Source organism: Kryptolebias marmoratus, linkage group LG16, assembly GCF_001649575.2.
Source record: "Kryptolebias marmoratus isolate JLee-2015 linkage group LG16, ASM164957v2, whole genome shotgun sequence".
Classification (NCBI taxonomy): domain Eukaryota; kingdom Metazoa; phylum Chordata; class Actinopteri; order Cyprinodontiformes; family Rivulidae; genus Kryptolebias; species Kryptolebias marmoratus.
In genome coordinates, this window is record NC_051445.1 from 9,172,917 (window position 1) to 9,186,816 (window position 13,900).

The 13,900-nt window shown below is 39.5% G+C and overlaps 1 long non-coding RNA gene across 5 annotated transcripts in view; it reads left to right on the forward strand.

Moving 5' to 3' along the window:
- The window catches only part of LOC108235464, a 32,872-nt gene extending 19,203 nt beyond the window's left edge, over positions 1-13,669 (forward strand). For 3 of the 5 annotated variants that reach the window (XR_005234250.1, XR_001808572.3, XR_005234251.1), the window contains one exon: positions 11,320-13,669. This is a non-coding gene — a long non-coding RNA (uncharacterized LOC108235464). Of the gene's footprint in view, positions 1-6,247; positions 9,528-11,319 lie in introns of those variants that run through there. The other 2 variants (XR_001808573.3, XR_005234252.1) reach the window with 2 other exon arrangements.
- The last annotated feature ends 231 nt before the right edge of the window (positions 13,670-13,900 follow it).

The window sequence follows — 13,900 nt, forward strand, 5'->3', positions numbered from 1 at the left end:
GACTGTGATGACGGACGGTTACATAGTGCAGGCGGGGCCTGTCACTTGTCGTCATCACGTCATTTGCCTAAAGGCGTGATTAAAGGTGTCTTCAGCCAGGACACGCGGGAGCGTGATATCCCATAGTACATATGTTGTACCGAGTGAATCGACTGAAAGGGAACTCACTGAAGGATTAAACGCTGCGGATCTGACACAAATTTATTTCATTATTAATTCAAACTCTGAGGACTCTGACTTTGGGACAGGAGAACTTGGTGGTTCCAAACCGACATTTGTCAAGTAGGATAGCTGCAATAGATGTGTCCAAAACCGACTCAGGCAATATAGACACATGTTCTATATTACAGCCAACAACAGAACACTGTGAAGCAGTAAAACCAGCAGAACTATGGTGATGGTCTTCTTGTAATGAAGTGGGTGGAGCTCCACTCGGGTTGCTAGGTGAGGGGCTGGGCTCGGCCTGGGGTTGCTAGGTAACAGGGATTCTGATTCAACAATCCCAAAGTTTTTGAAACAGGTCGTTTTGCAGCCACCAGAAAACACTTATTGCTAAAAAACAGCTGGGTGTTTTTTCTTGGAGCTTGGACTGTTTCCAGAAGTAGTAGATACCCAAATAGAAGAACAAAAATATGCAAAAAGTGAATTTTGGATAATAGGTCCCCTTTAAATAATGCTTATTTTCGTGGTTTTAACAGCAGCTGACCAAGAGCTCTGAGACATGTATGGACTGTCAGTCATTCTGGAAAATATGATGACACCATGTTCTGAATGAGTCATAGCTGCACAGAAGTAGTATGTCACAAGGTCTTAGCATCATAAGTTGTGTATCTGTGCAGGTTTGAGGAACATATGTGTTTCTCAGACTAAAATAGAGCAGCATGTGTCACTGTATCCTCACAGCACAGACTGTACAATCTAACATTACGCTCATGCTCAATACATGCTTGCTGAGCAGGCAATTTAATTAAAAACAACTGGTTATTTTTGCTTCCTCGGTGTAAAAGAATTGGCTCTTAGAAGACTGCTACCAGGTTTTGTCTGAATGTGTTTTTCTCCCACAAAACTACAAAAAAAGTCAGGTGAAGCTGGAAAAAATAGACTCAGCTTGCAGTTCTAGGTGAAAAAATATGAATGCTATGAATGTTAATCAGTATTAATAATATTTGACTCCCACTGCTAAAGGCAAAAGGGTGATAATGTTTTTATCTGTGTGTGTGTGTTAATTTGTTTGTAGCTTTAGCACATCATCTCATAAACCGCTGAACAGGTTTTAATGAAACTCTCACAAAGTAACCATTATAAGTATCTCTAAAACGGATTCACTATTGGAGTAAAATCAATTTAAGATGGTCGCCACAGCAAAGTGATTTTAGCAAACAGAAAAATGGCTACAACTCAGTCAGTTTTACAGATATCTTCAAAGAATTCTAGACTTTAAATTTTGCCTTAAAATGGATCCTTTTTACACAGATTTGCTGCAAGGTGACTTTTAGAAAGGCCTATCCTTGTGTATGATATGTATGCCCCACAATAATCTAAGAACAAAGAACATTCCCCTGATTGTAATTACTTTACAATGCCAGCATCACATAATCATTTTAAAGATTTTTCTCTTGTAAAATGAATGTCCCTACAGTCCAAACCCATTGTGATGAGCAACGGTAAACCTCACAGACCTGCAGCTACAATTACGGTTTGTTTAAGGATGCATGCACTCATTAGTATTTGTGCTTGTCTGTGCGCGTGCATGTGTGAAGGTGATCCCGGCTAATCCGGTTTTATAAATGTCTGACATAATCTGTGTTCCACTCACAGTGTCCAGAACAGGGAGAACTGAGAAAAAGAGGCAGGGACAGAGAGAAACGAGGAGGTGAGGGACAGGAAGAAAAAAAAAAAAAAAGAGAGAGAGAGGAGAGGCCTGGCATGGCAGAGGGATGGATGATTGAAAGGCAGATGGGCTCACGGAGAATGACAGAAATGAAGCGTGAGACGAGAGGTGGGGAGGGAAGGAGGGAAGGAAGAGGATAAGGTGGGCAAGAAACAAGTAAGACACGGATGAAGGAGGACGGAGCCTGGGCGGGTGGGAAATTTCTCTGGGACTTAGAACAAGATGGTTTGGTTATCATTTATAGGCAAACGAGTTGTAAGGGCAGATGCTTCAAAAGGAAAATTGACAGGAAAGGTAAGAAAAGTTGAAAAAAATAATAGGACTCTGTCAATGTAGTGTAGATCTGTCTGAGGGCAAAAATGGGATTCTGTGGCAAGGTTATGAACATTTAATATCTTACTTGTTTCAGAAAGCTCTTTGAACGGCCTCAGCTTGGAAAAATAAGGTTGAATTCGAACCACACTGACAAACTAACCGACTCGTTTTACGACGGGAACAAACCTCCACGGGTCTGGGCTTCGCTCAGACTAGCTGTTAGCTCATCCATGAGGTCTGTATAAAACTCTACTTCTTCAAACTGAGGCCGTTCCACATAACACACTTTAAAAAAGTGAACTTTAATCTGAACTAATCAAACCTGTTTTTTTTTTTCCACAAAGAGCTGAAAGACCTGTTTTTAATGCAGTGCTGCATTAGGGCCCAAAGATGACGAACATCCAGTGTTGACTTTAAGTTTTGTCCTTACATCCATTAATGACATTATAAGAAGTCTTACCAGTTTTCCCTTGAGGAACTATATTTTGTAATTGTTCCACTATTTTTAGATTCAGTATTTTTGCAGACTGATGAACCTCTGCCCATCTTTACATCTAAAAGAATCAGCCATTGTAAAATGCCCTTTTTAGGCCCAGTCTTCTTACTGATTTGTTGCCAATCGATCTGATTTGTGAGAAAATGCTCCTCCAGCTGTTTCCTAATAGCATTACTTACTTTTACAGGCTTTTGTTGCCTCAGTCCTAACTTTTTGGAGATGTGTTGCTGACATAAAACTCAGTTACGTTTCTTAGCTTAAACATTTGATATAAAACATTTTATAAAACAGGCACCTATCAAAACAGCTTGCCCCTTTATAAACTGCAATTTCTAAAAAAAACAGGCACTTATATTTTCAAATCATTGCATGTTGTTTTTATTTACATTTTATGCAATGTCCCTGTCTTTTTTGAATTTGGGTTGTGCGTATGAAAACAGCAGATCTGTGAACTCCACCGTTTGCTTTCATACTGGGGCAAAGTTGGTGCTATTTGACTCTCTGTCCCGTCATTATATCATTAGCTGTTAGCATGTTAATTTCACTATTTTTGTTTTAAACAATCAATAAAAGATGAAAATAATTTAAAGATTTTATCAAAGTATTTATCATGTTTTTGTGATGGCACATTTTTCATCTTGTGAAAGCAGAATTTGAACATCTTTAACTCTGGAATGGACTTTTACATTTTGCCATAGCAGGAAAAAGCACAAATGTTGTCTATAAATTAAGTTTGGCTCAATACTGGTTGAGTGTTCCAGTAATCTATGCCAGCAAGCCTTCATAAACGATACAAATGCCTGGAACATTAAGAGTCCTAATGCAACTCTTTATCATGATTTTATTGCTGTCTGTACATTTATGGCTTGTCAAAAACAAAATGATGGAAAAAGGAAATGTAAAAAAAAGAGAAAAGCAGCCAATCAAAATGAAGAAATAAAGTCTCACACAACATAAAGAGGTCTTTTGGAGCATTTGTCAGGACACAGCTGAGGGCTGTCAAAAATCAATGCCCTTAGAAATGATATCAAACTTCTTCCCCAGTTCATCAGGCAAAATAACTTTATCTTCCCACTTTTCAACACATGACCAGTAAATCCCTGCACGTCACTTCCCCCTTCTGAACGGGCCGTTCTAAAGCTTTTTTTCTCTCCTTTCTGTCTGCCCTGATCCTCCTCTTTCTCTCCTTCCGTTTCCTCCTCTGGTTGCTGTCCTTTCAGCACCTCAGCTGCAGAAAAGCTCTGCGTCACCAAACCGTAGCCAGAAAAAAAAAAAAAAAAACCTCGCTGCAAACTGCTAAATTATAAGGAACATTGTGTTTCTCATAAGGACTCTTTACCCATTTGTGCTCATTCAGATGTATTTACTGTCACAAGAGAAACTGATTGGTGAGTTTTTTGGGGCTTTATCAGGTTATGAGCTGGGAATTTCTTGCACCTGACTGAATCCATGATTTTATGTTAACCTTATTTAAATAGAAATGTGACTAAAACAATAATAAAGTATAGTAATAAGACATCTTTGCACCCAGAGTATGTGTTGGAGATTATTCTCAGCTACTACCGCTTAAAATTTTAGCTCAGTGTTTGTAAACCTGACTGAGCCATTCGAATGTTAGCTAAAGCGGCTTTGCTGTAGCAGCCATCCTTGTTGATATTTTACTAACATAACAGACAAATAAATACAGAGACACGGGCAAAACCATTTTGCCTGTTGTGGCAGGCAATAATTAGACATTTACACATTTATCTTGGCAAAAACTTGTACGTTTGTTCAAATAAAATAAAAAACAGTTAATTCTGTTCACATTTTCTGATCATTTTAAATCTTTTATACCTTCTCTGAAGGTACAATTTCCTGTATTATTTGTTTGCCTTTTAGCCTTAGTGATAAAGTGCATGATGAGCAGGAAAATAAAGCAGGAAATTTTGGTGTGTGCACCTTAAGACCAGCAGGAGGGAGCGTACCAAACAGCAACATCCTCCACCGCCTCATTTTAGAGCCAAGGAGCCTCCTGGGTGCAGCCGTTTGCACAGAATCTATCAGGCATTATTGAACTGGGGAAATAAACAATTTGGCATCATTTGCTGCTTTCCACACGTAAACATGCTCTCCTCAGTAGCCGATGTTTTCTGGATCCTGATGGCTTTCACCAGGCCTCTGCTGATTCGGACGTTTTCACGTGTGCAGATGGTTGATAACGTCTTTAAAAGAGGAGTTTGTTTTTATTTGTTTGTCTGTTTCATTAACGGCCGGCCAGATTCCGAAGACAGTGATTTTTATGAAAGCTGGTGAAGAAGTGGGTCAAGGAAAGAAGGAACATGCAAATGAATGAAGAAATAAAAACATTAGTTTACATGCAACCAGCTGATTAACATTCGAGGTTCCTTTTGTTTGTCTAACTTGTGGCTTTTTCTGTCCAACTGGATTTACTGGATCCTGCAGAGTTAAGGACAAGTTGTTGATAATATGTAGTTTCATGGTGCTTTTTTTCCTCTTTCCCCCCATTATTATCTAAATACTTCAATACAAACTTGTAAATAACAAAACCACTATCCTCATGCACACATTTAGCTCCGAGGCAGTTCTTAGTTTCTGTTCATAATCTGAAATCTCACACAGTCTGTTTGTGCTTAAAGTATGTGTTGAGAATGGGTCTCAGCTACTACCACACCAGAATTTATCTAGATATCTGTTATAAGCATTTTTTAAATTTTCTAAGGTTAATTAGCTATGGCAGCCATCTTGAATTGGGTTGTCTTCAAAAGTGAATCACTTGTAGATGTACATCCAATTATTACTGTTTTAGTTTTATTAAAATCTGTCCAGTGGTTCATGGGATTTCTTACTAACAGACAAGCAAACACACACAGACAAGCGTTTCATTATCGCCCACCTTTCAGCACTTTGCAGTAATTAAACAGTGATTTCTAGGACTCCATTGTGTTGTTCTTACAGTAGTTAAAGTGCCTTATTTTGATACGTGATGACAGAACTAAAGCTTGACGTTTCCTCCAGTTTCTCAACTCGCGTGTTTTGAGAAATTCAAGGTGTTGCCATAAACTATAAAACAAACTGTAGAAATGTTAGTTGTCGCTGCACCGAGGCAGCAGAAGAGTCCTGTTACCAGAGTAATGTACAGCTTGTGACCTTCAGTGAGGCATATGGGAGCTTTAACTTCCCAGAGTCTCTGCTGCTGCTTCACAACCTCACAGTTACAACAAGATTCCAGGAAGTTACTACAGTGTGACTCACACACAACCTGCTATAAAACCACCACGTTTGTTCACTTCGGACAGATTAAACAAACAATATAAAACCTGTTAATACGGCCAGATGGTCCTCTGCCTCTGTTATATATCAGCTTCGATTTTTCTAAAGTTTCCAATTCTGTTATTGCCCACCGCTGAAAACCAAAGGGGATTGTGTTTTTTGTCTGTGTGAGTGTTCAGTTGTCTGGAGCAATAGTAAAATATCTCATGAACCACTGGATGTATTTCAGCGAAACTCTCAGAAAGCACTCATAGGATCTACAGCTGGTTAATTCAAAATGGCCGCCACATCTAATCAATATTAGCCAGCACAAACTCAGCTCTAACTCAGTCAGTTTTACAGACGTTGTGCTAAAATCTGACGTGGTAGCTGAGAGTCATTCATACCACACGTTCTGAGTGTGACATGAAACTACACAACATTGTTTTCACGTTTTACTTAAAACGACTATAAACTCAGTCACTTCTCAGCGTAAGAGGACTTTAGTCTAAAACGCTGACATAAAAGGCAGCAGGAGATGTGAATTTGTTCAGGGAATGCTAGACCTTTAATTTTAAAAGGGTTTTGAAGGTCTTTTAGTTAAAAAGGGCACAAATCAAATAACAGATTTATTCATTAGCAGCAGATTTTGTCCAGTACGTCCGATTTATGTTGATTTCTAATTCTTGTTTCCTGAAAGTTTCTGTAACATTGCACCTTCTTTTTTTATAATATATATTTTCTTTTGGCTGTTCCCTTTTCAGGGGTCGCCACAGCGAGTCCTCCTCCTCCATCTAACTCTGTCCTCAGCGTCCTCTGTCCTCACTGTAACTCCCTCCCTGTCCTCTCTAACTGCATCTCCTTTTAGTCTTTCTTATAATGTACATACTGTACCTTTTAAATCTAATCTTATAATCCAGTTGCATTTATGTGATAACGTTCTTTTAAAAACTGCAGTAATTTGTATAAAATGCTTTAGAGTCACATTACTTTGTAAGTGAGGTCAAACAGAAGAAGAGAAAATGGTGTTTTAGTGCTGTTAGAAGAAAAGCTTTTCACCTAGAAGACCTGGACTCTGTAAAGCCCATTAAGTAGTGCTCTTTTTCTTTCTATTTTTAAAAATCTTTTCATTACTTTTCCCTTATTATATTTCATCAGTCGTCCTCGGATCCTCTTTTGACTGCAGACAGCACACTGGACTAAATTTCTTCTGTGCGGTGGTCATTTTGCTGACTGTCCGTCTGCTTTGAAACCGCTTCCTTTGTGGTTTTTTCGGTCTGCTAAGCTTGTAGTGTGTCCTGCTTGCTTATTGTTAGGGGAAAAGTTTGCTTATTTCAGACTCTGCTGGTTATCTGTCAGCGTGGGTCAAGCTTTTTTTTTTTATTTTCTTCCGCCTGTGTGCATTGGCGTATTTGCAGGCGAGCGTCTTCTGTCACCCTTGACAAATGTGGCATTGAGGAAGTATCCCCAACCCAATTTTGGAGAAAGGATGGTTTATAGATGTGAATGTGTAAGAAATCTTGTCGGCATCTCCTGCCACGTTGCCTTTGAGATAACTGATGTGTTCGAGGCGAGTACAGTAAGCAGCTTCAGGAGTGATGGGAACCATGACGGCGTTGTAGCAGAGCTGGACTCACGCCATGTGCTCCACGGGGGAACCGGCCCTTTAATGCCCATCGGCCAATCAGGCAGGGGATGCTGGAAGCAGGCCGTCCTTGGGAACGACCTTGCAGGGGGGCCCGGAAGGATGAGGAGAGAAGGGAGGACTCAGAGCTGAAGAAAGGAAACGAGAGGCTGGTAGAGAAAGAACGCAAAAAATAAAAGAAAAACTCTTTTTTTTTTTTTTTTGAATCACAGCACGATGTGAACTATATTTATCTGTAACACAAAAGCAATTTACCCCAACACAAAACAGACAGATGGAATAAAAAAAGAAGATGCAGACAGATTAATGAGAGATAGTTGAGGAGCGTAAGAGGATTAAAAGTTCAGCCAAATTGTTCTGCCAAACTCTCCCACCCTGTTCAGATTAAATCAACATCATGTCACATTCCTGCACCGCAGAAGAGATTCTCTGAAAATGATGAAAGAATGATGGAATAATAGGGCTGAGATTCAGATGCAGACTTTAATAAGGAAGACTTTGTTTGATGTCATCCTTTAGCTAAGAGATGTTTCTGTGAGGTTCCAGTGGATTCATTTACCATCAGTTCTTTCTTTTATCTTCTTTATTACTGATGTTCAGCACTTTGTCTCAGCTGTGACTGGTGCTAAAGCGCTTTATAAATAAAGTTGATGATGATGAGGAGGATGAGGATGAATAGTGTTCTCAGCATGATGAGAGGTGGTAAATTTGCCTCTTTTAACTTCATTAATCTTAAGTCCATTTTGTAGAATTATTGCTTTTAATCAAATTAAAAATCCAATTATATTACAGATTTTCAAGCAACAAAACAAAGATTTCCAGGAGGGGTGGATACTTTTGCAAGGGTCATTTTCTTAGTTTAAATTTTTAAAAATAAACTATCTAAAATACAGTTGGTGATATTTTACTATGTGGTTTTGCACCCGAGTACCAAGTTAGCTTATAGGTAGCTGAATAATTTTAGAAGAAGAAGCAGACAGGCTTTGTTTACAGTGTTTATGCTGAGCTAACATCTTAAGGCTGTTTGCATATCCTATTCATTCCAGTAAGTTACTCCTGTTGTCATGCAAAATTCTTTAGAAAAAGGAGTATTCAGCAAAATTGACAAGCGTGACCTGAGGTTAGTTTGTTTGGAGTTCTCTCTGATCAGATGCCTCATGTGGAGCCCTGGGTTTCCTGGATGACAGAGTTTGTGTCTTGTTCTTTGTCAAAGAAAAACGATACAAAAAATCTAATCTGTGTCCTTCAATTTTAATGGTAGCGATCCTCATCCAGATTTAGTAGATTTTACAGCTGCACCTGCTTTAAGTCTCCGCCATGTTGGATAAAAATAGTTGAAATCGTGCTTTCGTGACCTTACTTCAAGCAAAAGGGCAGTGATTAAATTCCTCTGCAACGGGCAGAGCCGAGGCAGAGGAATACAACCGTAGTGTGTCTTAATATGTTGTGTACGTCAGCAGATTCGCACCCAGAACATGTGACCCAGTTTGTGTGTGTGTGTGTGTGTGTGTGAGACTGTAGTCCTCTGCTGCTGCTGCTGCTGTGCCCAATGAGTCAGTGTGATGGAGTGCTGGTCCTACATTATGATAATCAGGCAACCTCAGCAATGTTTTTGTTATCTCTGCACCTACATCCGTCGTGGGTCCTCTCCCATCCTGGACTACTTACTCAAACATGTAAAAGTTAAAAGATTGCAGAAAAAGAACAGTACCTGTTCTCTGTCTGCTAATTTTAGTGCTTCATTTGTCTTCTCTCTCTCTCTCACACACACACTCTGTGTGTGTGTGTGTGTGTGTGTCTCATGGCCTATAGGACTGTCCACTGGATGTCCATCCATGTCCTTATCTTCCACCCTGTTCTGGCAGAAAGAGGCTGCTGTGTGCTCGTTACTGACTCTCACAGACTCTGTCCTCCTGGTGGGAGTGTGTGTAAGTGTAATTGGTTCTTCACTGGCCACTCTTCCTTTCTCTTTTTTTTTCCCCCTCTCTCTGAGTGCAGTCACGAATACAGTTAGAGGCAGTTGAGTCACGTTATCTGCATGGCAGGTTTGTGAAGAAGCAGCTCATTATTCAGCAGATTCCAAAGAGCGAAAAGTTAATCCAATATGGAAACGATAGCTGCTGCTGAGAAATCAATAAAATGACCCCAAACGTGGGAAGACGCCATGTCAGTCCTCATCTCGTTACATATTTTTTTTTCCACAAATCCTCAGCACAAGATTTTTATACAGTTTAGAAAAAGCCTCATTTTGAGTCACGATGAAGAGAAGAATATGATGATTCATGCAAATGTCTTTAAACAGCCCACTGACTCCTTCCTCTTAAAGAAAATTATAAAATCCATCTTATTGTGTGAGACGAGCTCGGTCCGTTCATCTCATTAAGGCTGAACTTTAGCTGTGTGCCTTTAGATTCTGACCATGTTTCACCTCCCTGCTGCTCGGCTACTAATGAGGGATGTAACACCACAACCAGCAATTTCCCTTGCAAACTGAGCTGCTAGGGTGTGTCTGTGTGTGTCTGCGTGTGTGTGTGTGTGAGAGAGGGGGGATGGGGGGAAGCTCCTCTGCAGACCAGTGGACTGGATCTGCAGAAATGCACCTGTCAACCATTTTCCCAGAAACCATTTTTCAACACCGAGACACAGCCTTTCATCAAATGATCATCTGAGCACAACTTTTATTAAACTGTTCCAGCTCACATGAGACAAGAAGCTGCGCTGCTGCTTATAGAAGCCCTGCAGCACAAACAACAGCAATATTGGACAGCACAGACAGAGAAAACAACAACTTATATAAAAACTGAAGGCCTAGCATTCCTTAAAGGATGCCAGAGTTTTAGACTAAAGTCATCTTATGTGGAGGAATGAAATGAGTTGTAGCCGTTTGGATCCAACTTCTAATACTGTGAGATGTTTCACTCCCTGACACAACCACATCAGACTTTAGCTAAATAGCTGTTAAATTATTATTAATGAAGTTATACCCATTTTTGTGTTGGCTAAGTTTGATTAGTTGTGGTGGCCATTTTGAATTGGATTCAATGATATTTTTCTGAAGGTTTTAGTAAAATCGGTCCAGTGGCTCATGAGATATTTTTTAACAGACAAAAAGAGCAGACTGCAAAAGTTAATGCTAAAGTTTTAAACAAACATCTTGTGCAATCTGGTAAATGTTGGGGATCAGTCTCAGCTACTACCACACCGAATTTTAGCTCTGTGTCTCTAAAACTGATTGATTTATAAACATTTTTGTGTTTTTTAATAGTTGGCTGTGGCAGCCATTTTAAATTGGTTTGTCTCCAGAAGTGGCAGAATTTACAGACACATACCAGCAACCCCCCGCCCACACACACACATACACACACACACACACCAACAGGAAATACAGCTACATTTCACAAAACAAAACAAAATGTCCACAATTTTTATATTCATTTAAGTAAAATAGAAACTATGTTGCATTTTTGAACATTAATATTCTATATAACACATCTTACCTATTTTGTTTTGTTGTTGCCTTAAAGTATATATCTTTTTAGGAGATTTAATTTTTGGAGATTTAGAATTTGTTTGTTTTGTATTTTCTGAATTTCTGCCTTCTGTTTTGCAGTGTTTTCTAAAATGTTGTTTTTTTTATTTTGTTCTGCTTTATTTATGTATTTTTTGTTTTCTTTTTAAATTTCTTTTTGCATTGATTTAATTTTATCTCCCTCATCCCAGGCAGCAGTCAGCACCAACTTCAAGACAACTTGGAGTCAAACTGAACATATTTTCAAACGGACCATCTTCAGTGCTTATACATGAGAAGATGATGGGAATAAAAAGGGAAAAACGTTAGGCAGCAGAGTCTCCGGGCTTGTTTGACTGGGGTGACCCAAACGGCTGAGTGGTTATCTCTCTGTCCTCTGAGCCGTCCCATGATGCTTCAGGGCAAGACAGCTCCCAAGGTTACGCACGCCAACATACGCAGTTTGCAAAAATGACTGTGGACGTAAATGTACCGACAAGTTAACGCCTCATTCCTGGCAAAGCTGCAGGGGTCGTCACATTTCTATTTAAACTGGTAATATAACAGGAAACCACCCGCCATTCATGTCATCGGGAGAGCCGGACGAAAGACGGACAGAGGACAGTCTGAAGTCCAAATGTTGAAAGTCCAGAAAACCTTTCAGCTGCAGAATATAAATAGTTTCCATGAAAATGTCGGAAAACTGTTAGTATGGCTGCAGGTTTGATCAAAGTGAGGCGGACATCTGGATGCATCCTGGCAGGCAAACATGTGGAAACACACACACACACACATTAACCCGATTAGCTCTACAGCCCCTGTCAGAAAGAACAAATCTAGAATTATCACAGCTGGAGAATGCCTTTTCAGCTGTTTTAATTCATTAGGGAGAAAAATAAAATCTCTGATATGATGCTAAACTCTATTTATCCAACAGCAGATGGTTTTAGTTTTATAAAACATGAAGTTGAAATGTCTTGTTCAGCGGCAGCTTGGCTTTGGTCGACTGATTTTAAATCTAATCAGGGAGAAGTAACCCGGACACAGAGGGAAGTTTAGGGTTGTCGTTTTTTTGTTGAAGTGGTTGAAGAACACATGAGATCTAAGAGATGAATCCTTCAGCTGATTAGCTTCCGTATGTCAAGCTGTTGGGGCTAAAATACTGATTTCTGCCCATCAAGCTCTTCTATTCTTTAGTATTTTTTATAGATTAAGAGAAAGAAAGGGGAACAAATTGTGTCTTTTGTGAAAAGCTGCTGGTGAATCTCAAGAATTTAACAAAAGTTCTTAACCATTAAATGAAATCCTCGATTAATGCCAAATCAGCACAAGTATTGTCACTAAAAATGTCTGATCATCATCATGATACAGAATTACTGCTAAGTATGAGAAAAACACAGAGGCTGGTTTCATAATCTGCTCATTTTTCTGCTTTGCTGTAACACATTTACACGTGTGCCTGATGAGTAAAGCTAAAATCTGTCTCTTCTGTCCAGGTGGAGCTCATGCATAACCAGGTGAAGCAACCGTGCACCTGCAGCTGTAACGCTGCCATCAGCACTGCCGGAGGACAAAGGACGCTACACCCAGGTTTTCGGATCACGACCAGAGCTAAACACATTCTGAATGAAGTAAAAGGACTCTCATGCTGCTGCGCTTTACCAAAATGATCATTACTTCTGTTAAAACAAACACATGAAGCCTAAAAGATGAAGGAGAGACATGAGAATGACTCTGCAGATCAATAACAAGGTGAAGGGCGTTTTATTTAACAGCCACTTCTCTGCGCCTGCTCCGCTGTTATCCTCCGCTTAACACCTCAGCACAAGAAAGATGTTTTCCCGTCCGAGTCCACCGCTGGCTGCTGATAATAACTCAGGAAGCAGTTATGAGCAGAGATAACACAGTTTGTGGGAAAGCCAGAAGCTCTGAGGTCGCTCAGGGAGACGTTTAGAGGACACGTTGTCCATCCTGGCTGTTTCAGTGAGAAGAGCTGGAGACTCTTTCAGGGAGTCATTCACTAAGTGCAGAAGAATGATGCAACCAGAGCTGCTGGCATTAAATATTGACAATCATTTAAACCAAAGGGCGTCACGACTTCCCGAGGATTTAAATGTCACACACAAAGCTGCCCACATAGGAACAAACTTGCACTTAACCAGTGCCCAAATAAAACACTGATTACTACATTCATAAATGTATTAGCATAAGAATGCTACGGAACCACGTTTCCAAAAAGCTAGAGCTCTGAGGAGGATTTAATGGAGAGGAAAAAGTAAATAATTTCCAAATGAGCTACTGGAAAACAAAATTTCATATGCTTTAAGGAAAAACTCTATAGTTTGTTAAGTTTGTTTTAAAAAGTTATGTGAGGATTGTTTACTGCTGGGTGGCAGTTTTTCTATTCTTGCTGAATGTAGGATTTCACAAGCTCAACAGTTTGGACCTATGATTTTTTTTTTTATTGTTTTCAAAATGCTTTAAAGTTTTTTCCATAGATGATGCAATCCTCCAGGTTTTACTCTTTGTGTTGCTGAAATAAACAAGTCATGAACTCCCTGAGAAAGATGTCTGACGTCTTAATTTTATGCTGCAACAACATGAAAAGTTCTCTTTTTGTTTTTAATCTTTTAGTAGTGACACTTTCTGGTTTTAGGTTGTGTTTATCTTGACCGGAAGAAGGAAGTCAATCAAGTCAAAATAAACACATAAAATAAATATTTTTTTTTTTTTTAGAAAAGATAACTTGTTTTGTATTTTCTAAGATTACAGATTGGTTGGACAGCAACGCCG